We start from the raw sequence: 27448 nt of genomic DNA on the forward strand, positions 1-27448 counted from the left end.
GTGTTGCTTCAGAGGATTTTTAACAACGACGACTTGAGGCCGCCAGGGAGATGAACATGGCTCAATGATACCGTCAGCTAGAAGGCAAGACATTTCTGCCTCGATAAAGGATCGATCATCTCGGCTAAAACGTCATGATTTAGTGACTATGGGCTTACATCGGGCGGAAAGATTGGCAAACAAGGAGGGCTCATCGAGCGAAGCCGCCAAAAGCGCACAAAACGGTACTTTGGAAATAGTAAGCTCCGGCTTTGACCTTCCAAACTCGAAAGTGAGTCTTCTGTGTTGTTTCTGGAAATCCTGTCCCAGGAGCACATCACTGCATAGGTTCTTGAGCACCCCGAGCCGGGTGGAGAAATAAGTGCGGCCATTGAGAATAAGGTCGACAAGACAAAAGCCGGAAGAATTGGTGGTCAGTGTCGTCAGAGCCATTGCAATTTCCCTGTCTGAGAGGTAAATATGCAGTTTTAACTTACTGACAGCCCGCTCACTAATGAAGCTGTCAGAGCTGCATGAGTCAACTAATGCACTCAAAATGTGTCCATTTATCGAAACCTCCGTGGCTGCATGGGAGGGACTTTGGAGAAAAACAGCTATGATGGGAGGAGGGGCTGTTTTACCCTTGAAAGCTGTAACCTCAGTCGTGGTTCTTGAGGGAGGAGCAGTTTTATAGATTGCAGCTGTAACCTTAGTAGTGGCTCTTGGGGGAGGAGCAGTTTTAGAGATAGTAGCAGCAAAACTAACAGGAGCTCTCGACTGGTATACCTTAGAAAGCTGGCCTTCCTTACTAACAGCGGTTCTTGACTGGCATACCTTAGAAAAGTGACCTTTCTTGCTGCAATGATTGCAGGTCGCATTACGAGCAGGACAACATTTCCGATAATGGAACGCTCCTCCACAGAAGAAACACTTCCTTCCAGATTGCCAAGATGCCGCTAGGGCGGGGTCGTCATCAGTGTAGGGTTCTCGGGTAGGGTTGTCATCAGCCGGGTTGGAGTCGTCGTCTGTGAGGGCTTCCACCCGAGGCCTATTGAAAGAGTCACTAAAAGAGGTAGCAGCAGCCCGTGCACGTGGTGAAAGATAGGTATCTGCATTCCTCTTTGCTAAGTCCAGAGAATATGCCTGGTCATAGGCAGCCTGTAACTTGAGGGTTTTATTCTCCAACAGACGCTGACGTGTGAAGGGAGACGCAATCCCATTAATAAAGGAATCACGAATTAACTCCTCCTGGTATTGCTCAGCTGCAACAGCTTTAAGATTGCAATCCTTGCTGAGCCTGCGAAGTTTCTGAAGGAATTCGTCAAGTGATTCCCCGGGTTGTCGAGTTGTGGCCAGTAGATGCCGAGAAAAAATTTCATTTGGGGACTTGACATATAGCTGCTGTAGTATTTGGATAGCGGCGTCATAGTCTACACAGTCTTCGATATAATCAAAGACGGGCGGGGCTGAGTAGTTTCTCCATGATGGATCGATTACTTGTCTGAGTTCACTTCTACGGTTCGAGTCGTAGCTGGCTGTCCCCGAAATCACCCAAAGCGTGGAGTCGATATTAAGTTGATTAAATTGACGTAATAAAACTCACTACGCACTTGGTTTGAGCATAAAGCAAGGCTTTAATCAACTTGTTTCAGAACATGGAAGTCTAGTTGTATCCACTAGCTCCCTTGTCTTTACAAAATGTCCCTGGCAAGCTGGGGCCCACGCCCGAGTATTTATACTCCTTGGACGACGCCACCAGCTGGTCGTCCAGTGTTATTTCATAGGTAGTTTCTCGCTGATGAGCTTTATGACAAATACTTTTACCCCCGACACTGTGACAATACTGTTACCCCCCGATACTGTGACAATACTGTTACCCACCGACACTGAAAATAATGTTACCCCCGACACTGTGACAATACTGGTACCCCCCGGACACTGCGACAATACTGTTACCCCCTACACTGTGACAATACTGGTACCCCTGAAACTGTGACAATAGTGTTACCACCGACACTGTGACAATACTGTTACCCCCGACACTGTGACAATACTGTTACCCCCAAAACTGTGACAATAGTGTTACCACTGACACTGTGACTATACTGTTACCCGACACTGTGACAATAGTGTTACCACCGACACTGTGACAGTACTGTTACCCCCGACACTGTGACAATACTGTTACCCCCGAGATTGTGACAATACTGTTACCCCCGACACTGTGACAATATTGTTAAGCCCAACACTGACAAGACTGTTACCCCCCGACATTGACAATATGGTTACCCCCACGACTCTGACAATACTGTTACCCCCCGACACTTATAACACTGTTACCCCCGACACTGTGACCATACTGTTATGCCACGACATTGACAATACTGTTACCGCCTGACATTGACAATACTGTTACCACCCGACACTGACAATACTTTTACTCCCGACATTGACGATAGTGTTACGCGCCGAAACTGTGACAATACTGTTACTCCCGACACTGTGACAATACAGTTAACCCCCCAATACTGACAATAATGTTTACCCCCCGACACAGAAAATACTGTTACCCCCGACACTGTGACAATATTGTTCTCCCACGACATTGACAATACTGTTATCCCCCGACACTGACAATACTGTAACCCCCCGACACTGTGACAATACTGTTACCCCCGACACTGACAATACTGTTACCCCCAACTCTGTGACAATATTTTTACCCCCCGACATTGTGACAACACTGTTACCCCCCCGACACTGAACAATACTGTTACCCCCCGACACTGACAATAGAGTTCCCCCCAACACTGACAATACTGTTACCCCCGACACTGACAACACTGTTCCACCCGACACTGTGACAATACAGTTACCCCTCCGATACTGACAATACTGTTTACCCCCGACACTGAAAATACAGTTACCCCCAAAACTGTGACAATACTGTTACCTCCGACACTGTGACAATAATGTTACCACCGACACTGTGACAATACTGTTACCACCAACACTGTGACAATACTGTTACCCCCGACACTGTGACAATAGTGTTACCACCAACACTGTGACAGTACTGTTACCCCCGACACTGTGACAATAGTGTTACCACCGACACTGTGACAGTACTGGTACCCCCCGACACTGTGACAATACTGTTACCCCCGACACTATGACAATATTGTTATCACACGACATTGTCAATTCTGTTACCTCTGACACTGACAATACAGTTACCCCAAGACATTGACAATACTGTTACCCCCCAACACTGACAATACAGTTACCCCCCGACATTGACAATAATGTTACCCCCGACACTGTGACGATATTGTTACCCCCGACACTGTGACAATACTGTTACCCCCGACACTGTGACAATAGTGTTACCACCAACACTGTGACAGTACTGTTACCCCCGACACTGTGACAGTACTGTTACCCCGACACTGTGACAATTCTGTTACCCCCGACACTGTGACAATACTGTTACCCGCAACCCTGTGACAATACTGTTACCCCCGACACTGTGACAATACTGTTACCCCCGACACTGTGACAATATTGTTACCCCACGACACTGACAATACTGTTACCCCCGACACTGACAATACTGTTACACCCAGACACTGACAATACTGTTACCCCCAACACTGACAATACTGTTTCCCCCGACACTGACAATACTGTTATCCCCCGACACTGTGACAATACTGTTACCCCCCCGACACTGACGATATTGTTACCCCCAACACTGACAATACTGTTACCCCACAACACTGTGACAATACTGTTACTCCCCGACACTGTGACAATACTGTTACCCCCCGACACTGTGACAATACTGTTAACCCCCAACACTGACAATATTGTTACACCGACACTGACAATACTGTTATACCCCGACACTGTGACAATACTGTTACCCCCCCGACACTGACAATATTGCTACCCCCAACACTGATAATACTGTTACCCCCGACACTGTGACAATACTGTTACTCCCTGACACTGTGACAATACTGTTACCCCCAACACTGTGACAATACTGTTAACCCCCAACCCTGACAATATTGTTACCCCCGACACTGTGAAAATACTGTTACCCCCGACACTGACAATAATGTTACCTCCCCGACACTGACAACACTGTTACCCCCGACACTGTGACAATACTGTTAACCCCCAACACTGACAATATTGTTACCCCCGACACTGTGAAAATACTGTTACCCCCGACACTGACAATAATGTTACCTCCCCGACACTGACAATACTGTTTCCCCCCAACACTGTGACAATACTGTTACACCTGACACTGTGACAATACTGTTACCCTCCCGACACTGTTACAATACTGTTACCCCCTGACACTGTGACAATACCGTTACCCCGACACTGTGACAAATCTGTTATCCCCCCGACGCTGTCACAATACTGTTACCCCCGACACTGTCACAATACTGTTACCTCTGACACTGTGACAATACTGTTACCCCGACACTGATAATAGTGTTACCCCCCCGACACTGTGACAATACTGTTACCCCCAACGCTGTCGCAATACTGTTACCCCCGACACTGTGACAATACTGTTACTCCCCGACACTGTGACAGTACAGTTACCCCCCCGACACTGACAATACTGTTACCCCCGACACTGTGACAATACTGTTACCCCCGACACTGTGACAATACTGTTACCCCCGACACTGTGACAATACTGTTACCCCCGACGCTGTCACAATACTGTTACCCCTGACACTGTGAAAATACTGTTACCCCGACACTGTGACAATACTGTTACCCCCGACAATGTGACAATACTGTTACTCCCCGACACTGTGACAGTACAGTTACCCCCCCCGACACTGACAATATTGTTACCCCCCAACATTGACAATACTGTTACCCCCCGACAGTGACAATAATGTTACCCCCGACGCTGTGACAATATTGTTACCCCCCGACACAGAGAATATTGTTACCCCCCACACTGACAATACTGTTACCCCCGACACTGTGACAAAACTGTTACCCCGACACTGTGATAATGCTGTTACCCCCCCGAACTGTGAAAATACTGTTACCCCGATGGTGTCACAATACTTTTACCCCCGATACTGTGACAGTACTATTACCCCCCTGACAATGACAATACTGTTACACCCCCGACACTGTGACAATACTGTACACCCGACACTGTGACAATACAGTTACACCCGACACTGTGACAATACAGTTAGCCCCCGACACTGTGACAATACTGTTACCCCCCCAACAATGACAATACTGTTACCCCAGACACTGACAATACAGTTACACCCGACACTGTGACAATACTTTTACCCCTCGACACTGTGACAATACTGTTAGCCCCCCCGACACTGACAATAATGTTACCCCATACACTGACAATACTGTTACCCCCCGACACTGTGACAATATTGTTACCCCTCTGACACTGTGACAATAAAATTACACGCTGACACTGACAATACTGTTGCCCCCGACACTGACAATACAGTTATCCCCCGACACTGTGACAATACCGTTACCCCTCGACACTGTGATAATACTGTTACCCCCCCGACACTGACAATACTGTTACCACTGACACTGTGACAATACTGTTACCTCCCCGACACTGACAATACTGTTACCCCTGACACTGTGACAATACTGTTACCCCCCCGACACTGACAATAATGTTACCCCTGACACTGACAATACTGTTACCCCCCGACACTGTGACAATAATGTTACCCCCCTGACACTGATAATATTGTTACCCCCGACAATGTGACAATATTGTTACCCCCCGACACTGTGACAATACTGTTACCCCGACACTGACAATACTGTTACCCCCCGACATTGCGACAATATTATTACACCCATCACTGACAATACTGTTACCCCGACACTGTGTCAATACTGTTACCCCCGACACTGTGACAGTACTGTTAACCCCCCGACACTGACAATACTGTTCCCCCATACACTGACAATACTGTTACCCCCCGACACTGTGACAATATTGTTACCCCCCCACACTGTGACAATACTGTTACCGCCGGCACTTTGACAATATTGTTATCCCCCGACACTGTGACAATATAATTTCATCCGACACTGACAATACTGTTACCCCCTGACGCTGTGATAATAATGTTACCCCCGACACTGTGACGATGCTGTTACACCCCCGACACTTTGACAATAGTATTACTCCCCGACACTGTGACAGTACTGTTACCCCCGACACTGTGACAATACTGTTACCCCGACACTGACAATACTGTTACCACCCCAACATTGTGACAATACTGTTACTCCCTGACCTGTGACAATATTGTTACTCCCCTACACTGTGACAATACTGTTACCCCCGACTCTGACAATGCTGTTACCCCCCGACACTGTAACGATACTGTTACCCCGACGCTGTCAGAATACTGTTACCCCCGACGCTGTCACAATACTGTTACCCCCGACACTGTGACAATACTGTTACTCCCCGACACTGTGACAGTACAGTTACCCCCCCGACACTGACAATACTGTTACCCCCGACACTGTGACAATACTGTTACCCCCGACACTGTGACAATACTGTTACCCCCGACACTGTGACAATACTGTTACCCCCGACGCTGTCACAATACTGTTACCCCTGACACTGTGAAAATACTGTTACCCCGACACTGTGACAATACTGTTACCCCCGACAATGTGACAATACTGTTACTCCCCGACACTGTGACAGTACAGTTACCCCCCCCGACACTGACAATATTGTTACCCCCCAACATTGACAATACTGTTACCCCCCGACAGTGACAATAATGTTACCCCCGACGCTGTGACAATATTGCTACCCCCCGACACAGAGAATATTGTTACCCCCCACACTGACAATACTGTTACCCCCGACACTGTGACAAAACTGTTACCCCGACACTGTGATAATGCTGTTACCCCCCCGAACTGTGAAAATACTGTTACCCCGATGGTGTCACAATACTTTTACCCCCGATACTGTGACAGTACTATTACCCCCCTGACAATGACAATACTGTTACACCCCCGACACTGTGACAATACTGTTACACCCGACACTGTGACAATACAGTTACACCCGACACTGTGACAATACAGTTAGCCCCCGACACTGTGACAATACTGTTACCCCCCCAACAATGACAATACTGTTACCCCAGACACTGACAATACAGTTACACCCGACACTGTGACAATACTTTTACCCCTCGACACTGTGACAATACTGTTAACCCCCCCGACACTGACAATAATGTTACCCCATACACTGACAATACTGTTACCCCCCGACACTGTGACAATATTGTTACCCCTCTGACACTGTGACAATAAAATTACACGCTGACACTGACAATACTGTTGCCCCCGACACTGACAATACAGTTATCCCCCGACACTGTGACAATACCGTTACCCCTCGACACTGTGATAATACTGTTACCCCCCCGACACTGACAATACTGTTACCACTGACACTGTGACAATACTGTTACCTCCCCGACACTGACAATACTGTTACCCCTGACACTGTGACAATACTGTTACCCCCCCGACACTGACAATAATGTTACCCCTGACACTGACAATACTGTTACCCCCCGACACTGTGACAATAATGTTACCCCCCTGACACTGATAATATTGTTACCCCCGACAATGTGACAATATTGTTACCCCCCGACACTGTGACAATACTGTTACCCCGACACTGACAATACTGTTACCCCCCGACATTGCGACAATATTATTACACCCATCACTGACAATACTGTTACCCCGACACTGTGTCAATACAGTTACCCCCGACACTGTGACAGTACTGTTAACCCCCCGACACTGACAATACTGTTCCCCCATACACTGACAATACTGTTACCCCCCGACACTGTGACAATATTGTTACCCCCCCACACTGTGACAATACTGTTACCGCCGGCACTTTGACAATATTGTTATCCCCCGACACTGTGACAATATAATTTCACCCGACACTGACAATACTGTTACCCCCTGACGCTGTGATAATAATGTTACCCCCGACACTGTGACGATGCTGTTACACCCCCGACACTTTGACAATAGTATTACTCCCCGACACTGTGACAGTACTGTTACCCCCGACACTGTGACAATACTGTTACCCCGACACTGACAATACTGTTACCACCCCAACATTGTGACAATACTGTTACTCCCTGACCTGTGACAATATTGTTACTCCCCTACACTGTGACAATACTGTTACCCCCGACTCTGACAATGCTGTTACCCCCCGACACTGTAACGATACTGTTACCCCGACGCTGTCAGAATACTGTTACCCCCGACGCTGTCACAATACTGTTACCCCTGACACGGTGACAATACTGTTACCCCCGACACTGTGACAATGCTAATAAACCCGACACTGTGACAATACTGTTACCCCCTTACACTGTGAAAATACTGTTACCCCCCCGACACTGTGACAATTCTGTTACCCCGACACTGTGATAATGCTGTTACCCCCGGACACTGTGACAATACTGTTACCCCCCGATACTTTAACAATACTGTTCCTCCCCGACACTGACAATACTGTTTCCACCCCGACACTGACAATACTGTTACCACTGACACTGACAATCCTGTTATCCCCCGACACTGTGACAATACTGTTACCCTGACACTGACAATACTGTTACCCCCCGACATTGCAACAATATTATTACATCCATCACTGACAATACTGTTACCCCGACATTGTGTCAATACTGTTGCCCCCGACACTGTGACAATACTGTTAACCCCCCCGACACTGACAATGCTGTTCCCCCATACACTGACAATACTGTTACCCCCCGACATTGTGACAATATTGTTACCCCCCTGACACTGTGACAATACTGTTACCACCGACACTTTGACAATATTTTTATCCCCCGACACTGTGACAATATAATTACACCTGACACTGACAATACTGTTACCCCCCTGATGCTGTGATAATAATGTTACCCCCGACACTGTGACGATACTGTTACTCCCCCCGACACTGTGATGATACTGTTACAACCCCGACACTGTGACAATACTGTTACACCCCCGACACTGTGACAATACTGTTACTCCCTGACACTGTGACAGTACCATTACCCCCGACACTGTGACAATACTGTTACTCCCTGACACTGTGACAGTACCGTTACCCCCGACACTGTGACAATACTGTTACCCGACACTGACAATACTGTTACCCCCCAACATTGTGACAATACTGTTACTCCCTGACCTGTGACAATATTGTTACACCCCTACACTGTGACAATACTGTTACCCCCGACTCTGACAATGCTGTTACACCCCGACACTGCCCCGACGCTCTCACAATACTGTTACCCCCGACGCTGTGACAATACTGTTACTCCCCGACACTGACAATACTGTTACCGCCGACACTTTGACAATATTGTTACCCCCCGACACTGTGACAATGTAATTACACCCGACACTGACAGTACTGTTACCCCCTGACACTGACAATAATTTTAACCCCCGACTCTGTAACAATACTGTTACACGCCGACACTGTGACAATATTGTTACCCCCGACACTGTGATAATGCTGTTAACCCCCGAACTGTGACAATACTGTTACCCCGATGCTGTCATAATACTGTTACCCCCGACACTGTGACAGTACTATTACCCCCCGACAATGACAATACTGTTACCCCCCCGACACTGTGACAATACTGTTACTCCTCGACACTGTAACAATACTGTTACCCTCTCGACACTGACAATACTGTTACCCCCCGATATTCCGACAAAATTATTACACCCGTCACTGACAATACTGTTACTCCCGACACTGAAAATACTGTTACCCCCCGACACTGTGACAATACTGATACCCCCAACACTGAAAATACTGTTACCCACCGACACTGACAATACTGTTACCCAGCGACACTGACAATACTGTTACCCACCTACACTGACAATACTGTTACCCACCGACACTGACAATACTGTTACCCACCTACACTGACAATACTGTTACCCACCGACACTGACAATACTGTTAACCCCCCGACACTGTGACAATACTGTTACCATCTCGACACTGACAATACTGTTACACCCCGATATTGGGACAATATTATTACACCCGGCACTGACATTACTGTTACCCCCGACACTGACAATACTGTTACCACCCTGACACTGACAATACTGTTACCCCTAACACTGACAATACTGTTACCACCCCGACACTGACAATACTGTTACCCCTAACACTGACAATACGGTTACCACCACGACACTGACAATACTGTTACCGCCGACACATTGACAATATTGTTATCCCCCGACACTGTGACAATATAATTACACCCGACAATGACAATACTGTTACCCCCCTGATGCTGTGATAATAATGTTACCCCCGACACTGTGATGATACTGTTACTCCCCCCGACACTGTGCTGATACTGTTACACCCCCGACACTGTGACAATACTGTTACCCCTCGACACTGTGACAAGACTGTTAACCCCCCCGACACTTAAAATACTGTTACCCCATACACTGACAATACTGTTGCCCCCCAACACTGTGACAATATTGTTACCACCCTGACACTGTGACAATACTGTTACACGCTGACACTGACAATACTGTTACCCCCGACACTGACAATACAGTTATCCCCCGACACTGTGACAATAATGTTACCCCCCGACGCTGTGACAATAATGTTACCCCCCTGACACTGAAAATACTGTTATCCCCCGACACTGTGACAATACTGTTACCCCTGACACTGGCAATACTGTTACCCCCCGACACTGTGACAATACTGTTACCCCCGACACTGTGACAATACTGTTACCCCGACACTGACAATACTGTGACCCCCCGACATTGCGACAATATTATTACACCCATCACTGAAAATACTGTTACCCCGACACTGTGTCAATACTCTTACCCCCGACACTGTGACAATAATGTTACCCCCCCGACGCTGTGACAATAATGTTACCCCCCTGACACTGAAAACACTGTTACCCCCCAACAATGTGACAATATTGTTACACCTGACAATGTGACAATAATGTTACCCCCGACACTGGCAATACTGTTACCCCCCGACACCGTGACAATATTGTTACCCCGACACTGACAATACTGTTACCCCCGACACTGATAATACTGTTACCCCCCGACATTACGACAATATTATTTCACCCATCGCTGACAATACTGTTACCCCCGACACTGACAATACTGTTACCCCCCAAATACTGTGACAATACTGTTACACCTGACACTGTGACAATACTGTTAACCCCCCCGACACTGTGACAATACTGTTACCCTGACACTGTCACAATACTGTTACCCCCGACACTGTCACAATACTGTTAGCCCCCGACACTGACAATACTGTTACCCCGCCGACACTGTGACAATACTGTTACCCCCCGACACTGACAATACTGTTACCCCCCCGACACTGTGACAATACTGTTAATCCCCGACACTGTGACAATACTGTTACCCCCGACACTGTGACAATAATGTTACCCCCGACACTGACAAATCTGTTAAGCCCCCCATGCTGTCACAATACTGTTACCCCCCAACACTGTGACAATACTGTTACCCTCTCGACACTGACAATACTGTTACCCCCACTATTTCGACAATATTATTACACCCCTCACTGACAGTACTGTTATCCACTGACACTGACAATTATGTTAACCCCTGACACTGTGACAATACTGTTACACCCAGACACTGTGCCAATACTGTTACACCCGACACTGTGATAATGCTGTTACCCCCCCCGAACTGTGACAATACTGTTACCCCCGACACTGTGATAATGCTGTTACCCCCCTGTACTGTGACAATACTGTTACCTCCGATGCTGTCACAATACTGTTACCCCCGACACTGTGACAGTACTATTACCCCCCCAACAATGACAATACTGTTACCCCCCCGACACTGTGACAATACTGTTACCTCCCGACACTGACAATAATGTTACCCCTCGATATTGCAACAATATTATTACACCCGTCACTGACAATACTGTTACCCCGACACTTTGACAATAAAGTTACCACCAACACTGTGACGATACTGTTATTCCCCCCGACACTGTGACGATACTGTTACACACCCGACACTGTGACAATACAGTTACCCCCCGACACTGTGACTATACTGTTAACCCCCCCCGTCACTGTGGCAATACTGTTACACCCCCGACACTGACAATACTCTTACCCCCAGACACTGACAATACTGTTACCCCCAACACTGACAATACTGTTTCCCCCGACACTGACAATACTGTTATCCCCCGACACTGTGACAATACTGTTACCCCCCCGACACTGACAATATTGTTACCCCCAACACTGACAATACTGTTACCCCACAACACTGTGACAATACTGTTACTCCCCGACACTGTGACAATACTGTTACCCCCCGACACTGTGACAATACTGTTAACCCCCAACACTGACAATATTGTTACACCGACACTGACAATACTGTTATACCCCGACACTGTGACAATACTGTTACCCCCCCGACACTGACAATATTGCTACCCCCAACACTGATAATACTGTTACCCCCGACACTGTGACAATACTGTTACTCCCTGACACTGTGACAATACTGTTACCCCCCAACACTGTGACAATACTGTTAACCCCCAACACTGACAATATTGTTACCCCCGACACTGTGAAAATACTGTTACCCCCGACACTGACAAAAATGTTACCTCCCCGACACTGACAACACTGTTACCCCCGACACTGTGACAATACTGTTAACCCCCAACACTGACAATATTGTTACCCCCGACACTGTGAAAATACTGTTACCCCCGACACTGACAATAATGTTACCTCCCCGACACTGACAATACTGTTTCCCCCCAACACTGTGACAATACTGTTACACCTGACACTGTGACAATACTGTTACCCTCCCGACACTGTTACAATACTGTTACCCCCTGACACTGTGACAATACCGTTACCCCGACACTGTGACAAATCTGTTATCCCCCCCGACGCTGTCACAATACTGTTACCCCCGACACTGTCACAATACTGTTACCTCTGACACTGTGACAATACTGTTACCCCGACACTGATAATAGTGTTACCCCCCCGACACTGTGACAATACTGTTACCCCCAACGCTGTCACAATACTGTTACCCCTGACACTGTGACAATACTGTTACTCCCCGACACTGTGACAGTACAGTTACCCCCCCGACACTGACAATACTGTTACCCCCGACACTGTGACAATACTGTTACCCCCGACACTGTGACAATACTGTTACCCCCGACACTGTGACAATACTGTTACCCCCGACGCTGTCACAATACTGTTACCCCTGACACTGTGAAAATACTGTTACCCCGACACTGTGACAATACTGTTACCCCCGACAATGTGACAATACTGTTACTCCCCGACACTGTGACAGTACAGTTACCCCCCCGACACTGACAATATTGTTACCCCCCAACATTGACAATACTGTTACCCCCCGACAGTGACAATAATGTTACCCCCGACGCTGTGACAATATTGTTACCCCCCGACACAGAGAATATTGTTACCCCCCACACTGACAATACTGTTACCCCAGACACTGTGACAGTACTATTACCCCCCGACACTGTGACAATACTGTTATCCCCGACACTGTGACAATACTGTTACCCCCAACACTATGACAATACTTTTAAAACCAACACTGACAATACTGTTACCCCCCGACACTGACAATACTGTTACACCCCCAAGACAGTGACAATACTGTTACCCCGACACTGACAATACTGTTACCCCCCGACACTGACAATACTGTTACCATCTCGACACTGTGACAATACTGTTACCCTCTCGACACTGACAATAATGTTACCCCTCGATATTGCAACAATATTATTACACCCGTCACTGACAATACTGTTACCCCCGACACTTTGACAATAAAGTTACCACCAACACTGTGACGATACTGTTATTCCCCCCGACACTGTGACGATACTGTTACACACCCGACACTGTGACAATACAGTTACCCCCCGACACTGTGACTATACTGTTCCCCCCCCGTCACTGTGGCAATACTGTTACCCCCCCCCGACACTGACAATACTCTTACCCCCAGACACTGACAATACTGTTACCCCAACACTGACAATACTGTTTCCCCCGAAACTGACAATACTGTTATCCCCCGACACTGTGACAATACTGTTACCCCCTCGACACTGACAATATTGTTACCCCCAACACTGACAATACTGTTACCCCACAACACTGTGACAATACTGTTACTCCCCGACACTGTGACAATACTGTTACCCCCCGACACTGTGACAATACTGTTAACCCCCAACACTGACAATATTGTTACACCGACACTGACAATACTGTTATACCCCGACACTGTGACAATACTGTTACCCCCCCGACACTGACAATATTGCTACCCCCAACACTGATAATACTGTTACCCCCGACACTGTGACAATACTGTTACTCCCTGACACTGTGACAATACTGTTGCCCCCCGACACTGTGACAATACTGTTAACCCCCAACACTGACAATATTGTTACCCTCGACACTGTGAAAATACTGTTACCCCCGACACTGACAATAATGTTACCTCCCCGACACTGACAACACTGTTACCCCCGACACTGTGACAATACTGTTAACCCACAACACTGACAATATTGTTACCCCCGACACTGTGAAAATACTGTTACCCCCGACACTGACAATAATGTTACCTCCCTGACACTGACAATACTGTTTCCCCCCAACACTGTGACAATACTGTTACACCTGACACTGTGACAATACTGTTACCCTCCCGACACTGTTACAATACTGTTACCCCCTGACACTGTGACAATACTGTTACCCCGACACTGTGACAAATCTGTTATCCCCCCCGACGCTGTCACAATACTGTTACCCCCGACACTGTCACAATACTGTTACCTCCGACACTGTGACAATACTGTTACCCCGACACTGATAATAGTGTTACCCCCCCGACACTGTGACAATACTGTTACCCCCAACGCTGTCGCAATACTGTTACCCCCGACACTGTGACAATACTGTTACTCCCCGACACTGTGACAGTACAGTTACCCCCCCGACACTGACAATACTGTTACCCCCGACACTGTGATAATACTGTTACCATACTGTTACCCCTCCGACACTGTGACAATACTGTTACCCCCGACACTGTGACAATACTGTTACCCCCGACACTGTGACAATACTGTTACCCCCGACGCTGTCACAATACTGTTACCCCTGACACTGTGAAAATACTGTTACCCCGACACTGTGACAATACTGTTACACCCCGACATTGTGACAATACTGTAACCCCCCGACACTGACAATATTGTTACCCCTCCCGACACTGACAATATTGTTACCCCCCAACATTGACAATACTGTTACCCCCCGACAGTGACAATAATGTTACCACCGACGCTGTGACAATATTGTTACCCCCCGACACAGAGAATATTGTTACCCCCCACACTGACAATACTGTTACCCCAGACACTATGACAGTACTATTACCCCCCGACACTGTGACAATAAGGTTACCACCGACACTGTGACAATAGTGTTACCACCGACACTGTGACAGTACTGTTACCCCCCGACACTGTGACAATACTGTTATCCCCGACACTGTGACAATACTGTTACCCCCAACACTATGACAATACTGTTAAAACCAACACTGACAATACTGTTACCCCCCCGACACTGACAATACTGTTACACCCCCAAGACAGTGACAATACTGTTACCCCGACACTGACAATACTGTTACCCCCCGACACTGACAATACTGTTACCCAAACTCTGTGACAATACTGTTGCCCCTCCAACACTGACAATACTATTTTCCACCGACACTGACAATACTGTTACCCCAACACTGACAATACTGTTACCCCTGACACTGACAATACTGTTACCCCTGACATTGTGACAATACTGTTACCCCTGACACTGTGACAATACTGTTACCCCGACACTGACAATACTGTTACCCCTGACACTGTGACAATACTGTTACCCCGACACTGACAATATTGTTACCCTCCGACACTGACAATACTGTTACCCCCAACTCTGTGACAATACTGTTGCCCCTCCAACACTGACAATACTATTTTCCACCGACACTGACAATACTGTTACCCCAACACTGACAATACTGTTACCCCCGACACTGACAAAACTGTTACCCCTGACACTGTGACAATACTGTTACCCTGACACTGTGACAATACTGTTACCCCCAACACTGTGACAATACTGTTACCCCCCGACACTGACAATACTATTACCCCCGACACTGACAATACTGTTACCACTGTCACTGTAACAATACTGTTACCCCCTGACACTGTGATTATACTGTTACCCCCCAACACTGACAATACTGTTTCCCCCAACACTGTGACAATACTGTTACGCCCCCACACCCTCAACACTGACAATACTGTTACCCCCCCGTCACTGACCATACTCTTACCCCCCGAATCTGACAATATTGTTACCCCCGACACTGACAATACTGTTATCCCCGACACTGACAATATTGTTACCCCAACACTGTGACAACACTGTTACCCCCGACACTGACAATACTGTTACCCCCGACACTGACAATACTGATGTAATAAAACTCACTACGCACTTGGTTTGTGCATAAAGCAAGGCTTTAATCAACTTGTTTCAGAACATGGAGGTCTAGTTGTACTTCACTAGCTCCCTTGTCTTTGCAAAATGTCCCAGGCAAGCTGGTGCCTACGCTCGAGTATTTATACTCCTTGGACGGCGCCACCAGCTGGCCGTCCAGTGTTATTTCATAGGTAGTTTCTCGATGATGAGATTTATGACATTCTTCCTGCCTAAAAGATTTGGAAATCCGATGACTTCCTGTTAACGGATTAGGCGGACCACGAATAGCCGCAGTCTTTTAGATTTTTGTTTATGGCCAGAAGGCACGTCTCCCCGGACCGTGTCTTGGTCCCTGGGCCGCTTGATCCGTGCCGGTGGATCGACAGGGCTCGTGTTGCTCTGATCAACCCGAGGGAGGCTGGGGAAATCGTGACTCCGGGTGTGGGTCCCCACAGGCACAGAACTGCCTTCGTCCCGTTGGTTAGCTGGGGATTGACCGGCGTCCCGACCCGGGGTTGCCATCCCACGGGGAGTGCTCGGCTCCCCGAGCGGATCCGGCAAGGCAGCCGGCAGATCCCTCAATGTCCCAGGTAGGGCGTCATCCTCGGGGGGCGCAGAGAGTCGGCCTCATCCCCGCGGCTCCCTCCATCAGTCGGGTCTATGGAACCGGCCGGACAGCGAGCCAGGTCCCGGAGCGAGACGGTGGACTCCCGGACATCCGAGTACCACACGTGGGCGTACATGGAGTTGACGTCTGTAAGTTCTACCTCAACGCCTAGAGGATCGTTTTTTGATGATCGGACAAATCTTCAGAGCAGCACGGGGCCAGGAGCTGCCAACCATGATGGTAGAGACATCCCATGGGTGGAGCGATGCCGGAAGCTGAAGAATCGCTCGTGAGTGTAGTGTATGTAACCGTTCCACCTTTAAGAGAACTATTTTAAGGGTTGCACTACTTTATCTTGGCTGCTGTATACTGTAATACCGGTGGTGACCACACCGGTATATAAGTGCTGTGTAATGATTTATTGGGCAGTTCCGCCCTGACCTTCGACTAGTAAAGACCTGTTAAAATTTACTCTTGTGGTCTGTGTAGTAATTCTCACTATAACACACAGACTTAACAGTGGCGACGAGTACGATCTTACCCTGCGGCAGAGATACATCCAAGGCTGTTTAACGGGCGTCGAGAGGAGGCATCCGCCCTCATCATTCTGCTGAGAGAAGACTCGGGTCTGCAGAGCAAAGGAAGAATTCTGACACGAAGCCTTCCATCAGCAGCAGGCAGTGATCATCCCTTCTATCACGGTGGTGGGTAAGCCGATCAGCGACGAGCAGCAAGTCGGCCACGTTGGCTGTGAAGTAGGGGAGGGAAAAACGGAGGATATAAGGGCGGAGAACTCGACCACGGCCGGGGGAAAAGAGCCGGACAGAAGTCAGGGCCAGAGGCGCTGAGACTGGGGCAGCGTAAGGCACGGGAGCCGCGGTGAATGCAAACGCAGCCGGTGCGAAAGACCGGGCTGCAAGCGGGCTGGGAGACGCAGCTGCGTCGCGAGAGAGCTCGACCGCGACCGGTGAAAAAGGCTGGGCAGCTACCGAGGCCGCAAGGTGCAGCGACCGGGCCAGCGTAAGGCGAGGGAGAAAATTTAAAAAAAAAAACGCGGAGAACTCAGCCGCAGCCGGGGGAAAGGACCGGACTGCAAGAGGGGCTGGGAGGCACGATTTGAAAACCGCTGGGGAGGGCGAACGCAGCAATGCGGCAATCGCCATTACAGCCAGCGGGGGAGAAAGGCAAACCCGGGAAGCCACCATTTTCATAGGCGGGGGAAGAAGACAAGCGCGGGAAACCGCCATTTTGAAAAAAAAAAAGAAAAAAAAAATTTCTTTTTGTTTCTCAAGAAGATTGTGAGGATGCCTAAGCGTGGTAACATCAACGATTTCGATCCCGATGTTGAAGATTGGGCCACGTATATAGAACGCATAGAGATATATTGTAAGGCAAATAAAATATCAGATGAAGATAAAGCACTAACCTTACTAAACTCAATGGGTGCAAAGACATACGGGCCATTGAAGCATCTTCTATCACCAGCTAAACCGGCGGATCAGACTTTCGTTAAAATTGTTGCTGTTCTGAAAAATCATTTGAACCCCACACCGCTGATGTTAGCGGAACGATTTAAATTTTATGCGAGAACACAACTGAAAGAGGAAATCAACGCGGAGTATTTAATTGAACTGCGTAAGCTAGCGAAATACTGTCAGTTTGGGGAAAGTCTGACAGAGGCACTGAGAGACAAATTCATGTGTGGATTGTCGAAAGAAGGAACACAAAAGCGGCTGCTTGAAGAGAATGATCTTACACTTGATAAGGCTGTCACTATTGCAGCATCGCACGAAGTCGCAGCAAGAGGCACTGTGGAAATGCAGCTGAAGGCAGCGGTACTCAGCGTAGATCAAATGGCTTTGGGTACAACGAAATGTTATCATTGTGGAAAGACAACACACGATCAGAACCAATGCTGGTTTAAAAACCAGGAATGTAGAAAATGTGGCAAGCTTGGTCACATAGCTAAAGTATGCCGGTCAGGAAAGAAGACCAGCAACAAAAAGTCACCGCAGGAAAAGTGCAGAAAGGTACATAAGGTGGCTGAGAAGAGTTCGGATGAACAGAATTCGGATTCAGACTCCAACAGCAAGGAACTGGGTAGTCTGAGAATTCACAATGTGAGTAAGGAAGCTGACCAACAAACTATCTGGGTCACACTTCAGATAGCAGGAGTCCAAGTGAAGATGGAATTGGACACCGGATCGGCGTTGACGGTCATGAATAAGCAAGATTACAAAAGGTTATTCACACATATTCCCCTACGGGATACGGAGATAGTATTGCAGACATACACGGGGCAAAAAGTATACCCCATCGGAAAGATAAAAGTCAAGGTGGTACACAAGGGCAAAGAACACCAAGGAATGGACATATATGTACTACCTGAGGGAGGTCCACCACTTCTGGGACGGGAGTGGATCAGGAAAATAAATATGGACTGGCACTCCCTAAAAGCAATAACGGTAGATTCCGGAAATAAAGATGTTAAACCTGAACGATTGTCCAGAATATTGGATGAGGGCATATGCAGCAGTGACAGTGACAAAGCAGAGAGTGAGAACTCGGTGAAGACAATCAGCTCAGACTCTGGAACTGATGATGGTAAGACCAGCCCATGTGCAAGAGACAAGTCTAAAATGGACTTGCAGTCTAATGATGGAAAAACAAAGGAGTGCATAAATGCTTCAGAAGAGAACAAAGTATCAGAACAGAATTCCACTGAACAACAACAACATAGCTTGACAGAGAATTCTGAGTCTGTCCAGTCTACAGACATGCACATTTCTGAGGAACACCGGGCTCGAACTCAACTCAATTTCAAACTACAACAGCAATTAGAACAAATGATTCGCTGTTTTGAGCAAGAGATGAATGCAAAGAAAAAGTTCTTTGACACAGAGTGGGAGAATCTGGGAAGACAGCAGAAGCAGCTGATTGAGAAAATGGAACAGGAACACACAAACCGTCTGCACGATGAGGCCAAACGAATCAAAGCTGAGCAAGAAAGGGAATATGTCAAATTCATCGATCAGTTGAAAGCTAAGAAGAAAGAGCACCCTTTTGTGAGCAGTGTCAGCAGTAATAAGCCACTCAGGAAATTGGTGGCAGAGGCAAAAGCTGAAGTGATGGAGGAAATAGAAGACAATAGAGAGGAAGCAGAAGATGATGACTCATCTGAACCATTATCACCCCTACCAGGTCACGCACGTGGTCCCTCTGAACTGAGCCAAATCAGTCTGGAAGCAGAAAAACTTCCCAAGGTACTCGAGCCTTTAGAGGTCAACAATGCTGGTTCTGAAGTTACGAAAGTTCAAGCTGTTAAGTCCAGTGAAGGACTATTAGATGAGTCACCCCAGCAACGAGAACCTACTACACCACCGAAAACTACTACACCACCGAGGCGTTATCCGGACCGAGTCAGGAGGCCTCCTCGGAGACGGAATCGGTGAACTGTTTTACATGAAGTTGTGTATATATGTTATGATGTTATGTTTAATGGGGAATATATACTGTTAAGCAAAAAAGGGAGGATTGTAGTGTATGTAACCGTTCCACCTTTAAGAAAACTATTTTAAGGGTTGCACTACTTTATCTTGGCTGCTGTATACTGTAATACCGGTGGTGACCACACCGGTATATAAGTGCTGTGTAATGATTTATTGGGCAGTTCCGCCCTGACCTTCGACTAGTAAAGACCTGTTAAAAGTTACTCTTGTGGTCTGTGTAGTAATTCTCACTATAACACACAGACTTAACAGTGAGGTGTGACGTTGGTAGAAGTAGAAAGGAGAGACCTGATGGAATGCAATGCTTCAAGGAGCATAGTTTCCCACTGCTGGTCTGGTAGATTGCGTGACCTCAGCGCAAGCCGAACAGCATTCCAAATGATAGCATTGTATCTCTCAACCTGTCCGTTACCGATGGGATGGTACGGTGTTGTTTTACTTGTAGCAAATTCCCGTTGGGAGAGATAACTTTTGAGTTCGCTTGACATGAAGGAGGGACCCCGATCAGAGTGGATGAAATTGGCCGTACCGCAAAGGGTAAAGACTTGATCAAGGCATTTGATCACTGTGGAAGTAAGCATATTGGGACACGGGAAAGCAAAGGGAAAGCGTGAATATTCGTCCACCATAGTCAGTAAGTAGATGTTCCGCGTTGAGGAAGGCAATGGCCCTTTAAAGTCAATGCTGAGTCGCTGCATAGCGTGTATGATTGAGCCATCCGATGGATGGAAGAATTGCGGTTTTAACTCCACACAAATTTTACAGGAAGAGCACGTTCTTTTCACATCTTCCGTAGAAAATGGGAGATTTTTAGGTCGCACAAAGTGCAACATACGGGTAACGCCAGGATGGCATAAGTCAGTATGAAGATCCGCAAGAGTCGAAGTTGACATAGAAGAGCAGAATGCCCGCGCGAGGGTATCCGTGGCCACATTCTCTTTGCCGGGTCGATAATGTATGGTGTATCCAAAGGCAGCCAATTCCATCCTCCAGAGTTGTATTTTGTTATTCTTGATCTTAGTGCGTTTCCGGTTATCCAGCATAAAGGCCATGGAGCGCTGATCGGTTATAAGTGTGAAATGGTGACGAGCGAGAAAATGACTCCATTTACGTACCGCTTCGATGATGGCCGTAGTCTCCTTCTCGACAGGAGGATAATGGAGCTCGCTACCCTGCAAAGTTCTGGACAGAAATGCAACGGGTCGACCACCTTGATTCAAGGTAGCAGAGATCGCCACATCCGATGCATCGCACTCGACCACGAAAGGAAGATTTTCATCAATGGAACGAAGCGTGGCTTTTTCCAGTTGTCGCTTGAGGAGGTTGAAAGCTGAAATAGCCGTTGCCGCCAATGGAAATGACTTTGCGTGAAGCAGGGGCTGGATCTTGTCGGAGAAGTGGGGCCCCGAGACCGGAGAGGCAGCGGACCTGCGAGGGATCACCAGAGGCGGCGGAGCTACTTAAAGAGCAGCCCGAGGCAGTGAGGCCCAGAGCCCCGAGACCGGAGAGGCAGCGGACCTGCGAGGGATCACCAGAGGCAGCGGAGGATAAAAGGAGAAGCCCGAGGCAGCGAGGCCCAGAGCTCCGAGACCGGAGAGGCAGCGGACCTGCGAGGGAGCACCAGAGGCGGCGGAGCTACTTAAAGAGCAGCCCGAGGCAGCGAGGCCCAGAGCCCCGAGACCGGAGAGGCAGCGGACCTGCGAGGGAGCACCAGAGGCCCGACCAATCCAGGTTCCGGGAGAGAGGTAAAAAGTAATCCAAGTGTGACGTCAGCAGGAAGCAGGTAAGTGATTGGTTGGTGAGTATTTCTCTCTTTTTTAAACTTTAACTCTGTTTTATAGTTTCTAAGGTCTCTCTGATGTAACGGGGACTGTTGGTAAACTATTTAACTGTAGCGTAATTAGTGGGATTGATTGATTTAATTTAAACTCAATTAATTAAAGGGTAAGTCATGGCAGGACAGCCCAGCCCTGTGATCTGCTCCTCCTGCGAAATGTGGGAACTCAGGGACACTTCCTGTGTCCCTGACAACTACGTGTGCAGGAAGTGCACCCAGCTGCAGCTACTGACAGACCGCATTGCGGCACTGGAGCTGCGATTGGATGCATACTGGAGCGTTCACGATGCTCGGGACAGCATGAATAGCACGTTTAGGGAGTTGGACACACCACAGGTAGAGGTTGGACAGGAAGAAAGGGAACGGGTGACCAACAGGCAGAGGACTAGGTGCAGGCAGGTAGTGCAGGGGTCCCCTGTGGCCATCCCCCTCTCCAACAGATATACCACTTTGAGTACTGTTGCGGGGGATAGCTTATCAGAGGAAGGCAGCAGCAGCCAACTTCCTGGCACCAGGGGTGGCTCTGCTGCACAGAATGGGAGGAAAAAGAGGGGTAGAGCTATAGTAATAGGGGATTCAATTGTAAGGAGAGTAGATAGGTGTTTCTGCGGCCGCAAACGAGACTCCAGGATGGTGTGTTGCCTCCCTGGTGCAAGGGTCAAGGATGTCTCTGAGCGGCTGCAGAACATCTTGGAAGGGGAGGGTGAACAGCCAGTTGTCATGGTGCATATGGGCACCAACGATATAGGTAAAAAGCGGGATGAGATCCTAAAAGCGGAATACAGGGAGTTAGGAGGTAAATTAAAAAACAGGACCTCAAAGGTAGTAATCTCAGGATTGTTACCAGTGCCACGTGCTAGTCAGAGTAGAAATAGAAGGATACTTCAGATGAATACGTAGCTAGAGGAATGGTGCCAGGGGGAGGTATTCAAGTTCCTGGGACATTGGAACCGGTTCTGGGGGAGGTGGGACCAGTTCAAACCGGACGGTCTGCACCTGGGCAGGGCTGGAACCGATGTCCTAGGGGGAGTGTTTGCTAGTGCTGTGGGGGAGGGTTTAAACTAAAATGGAAGGGGGTTGGGAACCTGAGCAGGGAGACAGAGGAAAGGGAAACAAGGATAAAAGCAAAAGATAGGAAGGAGAAAAACAAAAGTGGCAGTCAGAGAAATCAATGGTTTAAATCAAATGTGGCCACAGTAAATAATAATTCTAATAGGTCTAAGAGCGTTAAAAAAACAAGCCTGAAGGCTTTGTGTCTTAATGCGAGGAGCATTTGTAATAAGGTGGGTGAATTGGCTGCGCAAATAGAGGTAAACGAATATGATTTGGTTGGGATTACGGAAACGTGGCGCAAGGATGGCCAAGACTGGGAACTCAACATCCAGGGGTATTCGATATTCAGGAAAGATAGGCAAAAAGGAAAGGGAGGAGGGGTAGCATTACTGGCTAAAGAAGAGATTAACACAATTGTAATGAAGGATATTAGCTCTGATGATGTGGAATCTGTATGGGTAGAATTGAGAAATACTAAGGGGAAAAAAACATTAGTGGGAGTGGTATATAGACCTCCAAACAGTAAGGTGGAGGTTGGGGATGGCATTAAAAGGGAAATTAAAGAAGCGTGCAATAAGGGCACTGCAGTCATCATGGGTGACTTTAATCTACATATTGATTGGGCTAACCAAATTAGTAACAATACTGTGGAGGAGGAATTCCTGGAGTGTTTACGGGATGGTTTCCTGGACCAATATGTCGAGGAACCAATCAGAGATCAGGCCATCTTAGACTGGGTATTATGTAACGAGAAAGGATTAATTAGCAATCTTGTTGTACGAGGCCCCTTGGGTCGGAGCGATCATAATATGATCGAATTCTTCATTAAGATGGAGAATGAAGTAGTTGACTCAGAAACTAGGGTCCTCAATTTAAATAAAGGAAACTACGATGGTCTGAGGAGCGAGTTGGGTAGGATTGATTGGGGAATGGCACTCAAAGGGTTGACTGTGGATAGGCAATGGCAAACATTCAAAGACTGAATGGATGAACTACAGAAGTTGTTCATCCCAGTTTGGCATAAAAATAAAACAAAAAATGTGACTCAACCGTGGCTAACAAGGAAAATTAGGGATAGCATAAGATCCAAGGAGAGGACATACAAATTGGCCAGAAAAAGCAATAATCCTGAGGATTGGGAGCAGTTTAGGATTCAACAAAGGAGGACAAAGGGATTAATTAAGAAAGGGAAAATAGAATATGAGAGTAAGCTTGCAGGGAACATAAAAACTGACTGTAAAAGCTTTTATAGATATGTAAAGAGAAAAAGATTGGTGAAGTCAAGCGTAGGTCCCTTGCAGTCAGAATCGGGGGAATTTATAATGGGGAGCAAAGAAATGGCAGACCAACTAAATACATATTTTGGTTCGGTCTTCACAAAGGAGGACACAAATAACCTCCCAGAAATACCGCGGAACATAGGGTCTGATGAAAGGGTGGAACTGAAAGAAATCAGTATTTGTAGGGAAATGGTGTTAGGAAAATTGATGGGACTGAAGGCCGATAAATCCGCAGGGCCTGATAATCTACATCCCAGGGTACTTAAGGAAGTGGCCCTAGAAATAGTAGATGAATTGCTGGTCACCTTCCAGAACTCAATAGACTCTGGAACAGTACCCATGGATTGGAGGGTAGCTAATGTTACCCCACTATTCAACAAAGGTGGCAGAGAAAAAGCAGGGAATTATAGACCGGTAAGCCTGACATCGGTAGTGGGGAAAATGCAAGAGTCCATTATAAAAGATGTAATAGCAGAGCACTTGGAAAGCAGTGACAGGATCGGACAAAGTCAACATGGATTTACAAAAGGTAAATCATGCTTGACTAATCTACTGGAATTTTTTGAGGATGTAACTGGTAAAATAGATAAGGGAGAACCAGTGGATGTAGTGTATTTGGACTTTCAGAAGGCTTTCGATAAGGTCCCGCATAAGAGGTTAGCGTGCAAAATTAAGGCACATGGGATTGGGGGCAAGGTATTGACTTGGATAGAGAACTGGTTGGTGGACAGAAGGCAAAGAGTTGGAATAAACGGGTCATTTTCTGAGTGGCAGGCAGTGACTAGTGGGGTACCGCAAGGATCGGTCCTAGGACCCCAGCTGTTCACAATATATATTAATGATCTGGACGGGGGAATTGGATGTAATATCTCCAAATTTGCAGACGACACAAAGCTGGGTGGGAGGATATGCTGTGAGGAGGATGTCGTGAAACTCCAGTACGATTTGGACAGGTTGGGTGATTGGGCAGAAACATGGCAAATGCACTATAATGTGGATAAATGTGAGGTTATCCACTTTGGTGGCCAAAACAGGAAGGCAGATTATTATTTGAATGGCAATAGATTGGGAGAAGGGGAAGTGCAAAGAGACCTGGGTGTTCTTGTTAACCAGACGCTGAAGGTAAGCATGCAGGTGCAGCAGGCGGTTAAGAAGGCAAATGGTATGTTAGCCTTCGTAGCGAGAGGGTTCGAGTACAGGAACAAGGATGTCTTGCTGCAGTTGTACAGGGCCTTGGTGAGACCACACCTTGAGTATTGTGTGCAGTTTTGGTCACCTTACCTGAGGAAGGATATTCTTGCCATGGAGGGAGTGCAGCGAAGATTCACCAGGCTGATACCTGGGATGGCAGGAATGACGTATGAGGAGAGATTGTGTCAATTGTGCTTATACTCACTGGAGTTTAGAAGATTGAGAGGGGATCTCATCGAAACCTATAAAATTCTGTCAGGTCTGGACAGACTAGATGCAGAAAGATGTTCCCGATGGTCGGGGAGTCCAGAACCAGGGGTCATAGTCTAAGGATAAGGGGTAGGCCATTTAGGACTGAAATGAGGAGGAATTTCTTCACCCAGAGAGTGGTGAACCTGTGGAATTCTCTGCCACAGAGGGCGGTGGAGGCCAATTCAGTAAATATATTCAAGAAGGAGTTAGATATATTTCTTGAGGCTAAAGGGATCAAGGGATATGGGGAGAAGGCAGGGACAGGGTACTGAATTTGGATGATCATCCATGATCTCATTGAATGGTGGAGCAGGCTCGAAGGGCCGAATGGCCTACTCCTGCTCCTATCTTCTATGTTTCTATGTTTCTATGTATCCTTTTCACATAATAGGCGAACATGCCGAGTGCCCGATGAAGAGAGCCGAGATTCGTAGGGGGAGGGAGCTCCTGAAGTGGATGAAGTCGCTCCGGATCCGGTTTGATGACACCGTTGCCCACCCAGTAGCCAAGGATGCTGACTGATGGTACTGATTTCACAGATTTGGACTCATTTAAGGTTAAGTTGCGACGACGGAGAACGTCAAAAAATTTCTGGAGATTGGCATCATGCACCTTCTGGTTATGACCAGCAATGGTGATATTATCTAGATATGGAAAATTGTCCATTAAGTTCTCCTGTTTGACTAGGCTATCCATTGCCCATTGAAAGACGGTCACCCCATTGGTGACCCCAAATGAGAGGCGACAAAACTGGTAAAGCCAACCATTGGCCTCAAAGGCCGTATACTTTTTGTCAGAGTCCTGTAACGGTACTTGATGATATGCGCTCTTTAAATCAAAAGTTGAAAATACCTTGTAGTTGACAAGGTTATTGACCATGTCATCAATGT

This window comes from Somniosus microcephalus, chromosome 3 (assembly GCF_052327205.1).
Source record: "Somniosus microcephalus isolate GS21.2 chromosome 3, FLI_Smic_1.0, whole genome shotgun sequence".
NCBI classification, from domain to species: domain Eukaryota; kingdom Metazoa; phylum Chordata; class Chondrichthyes; order Squaliformes; family Somniosidae; genus Somniosus; species Somniosus microcephalus.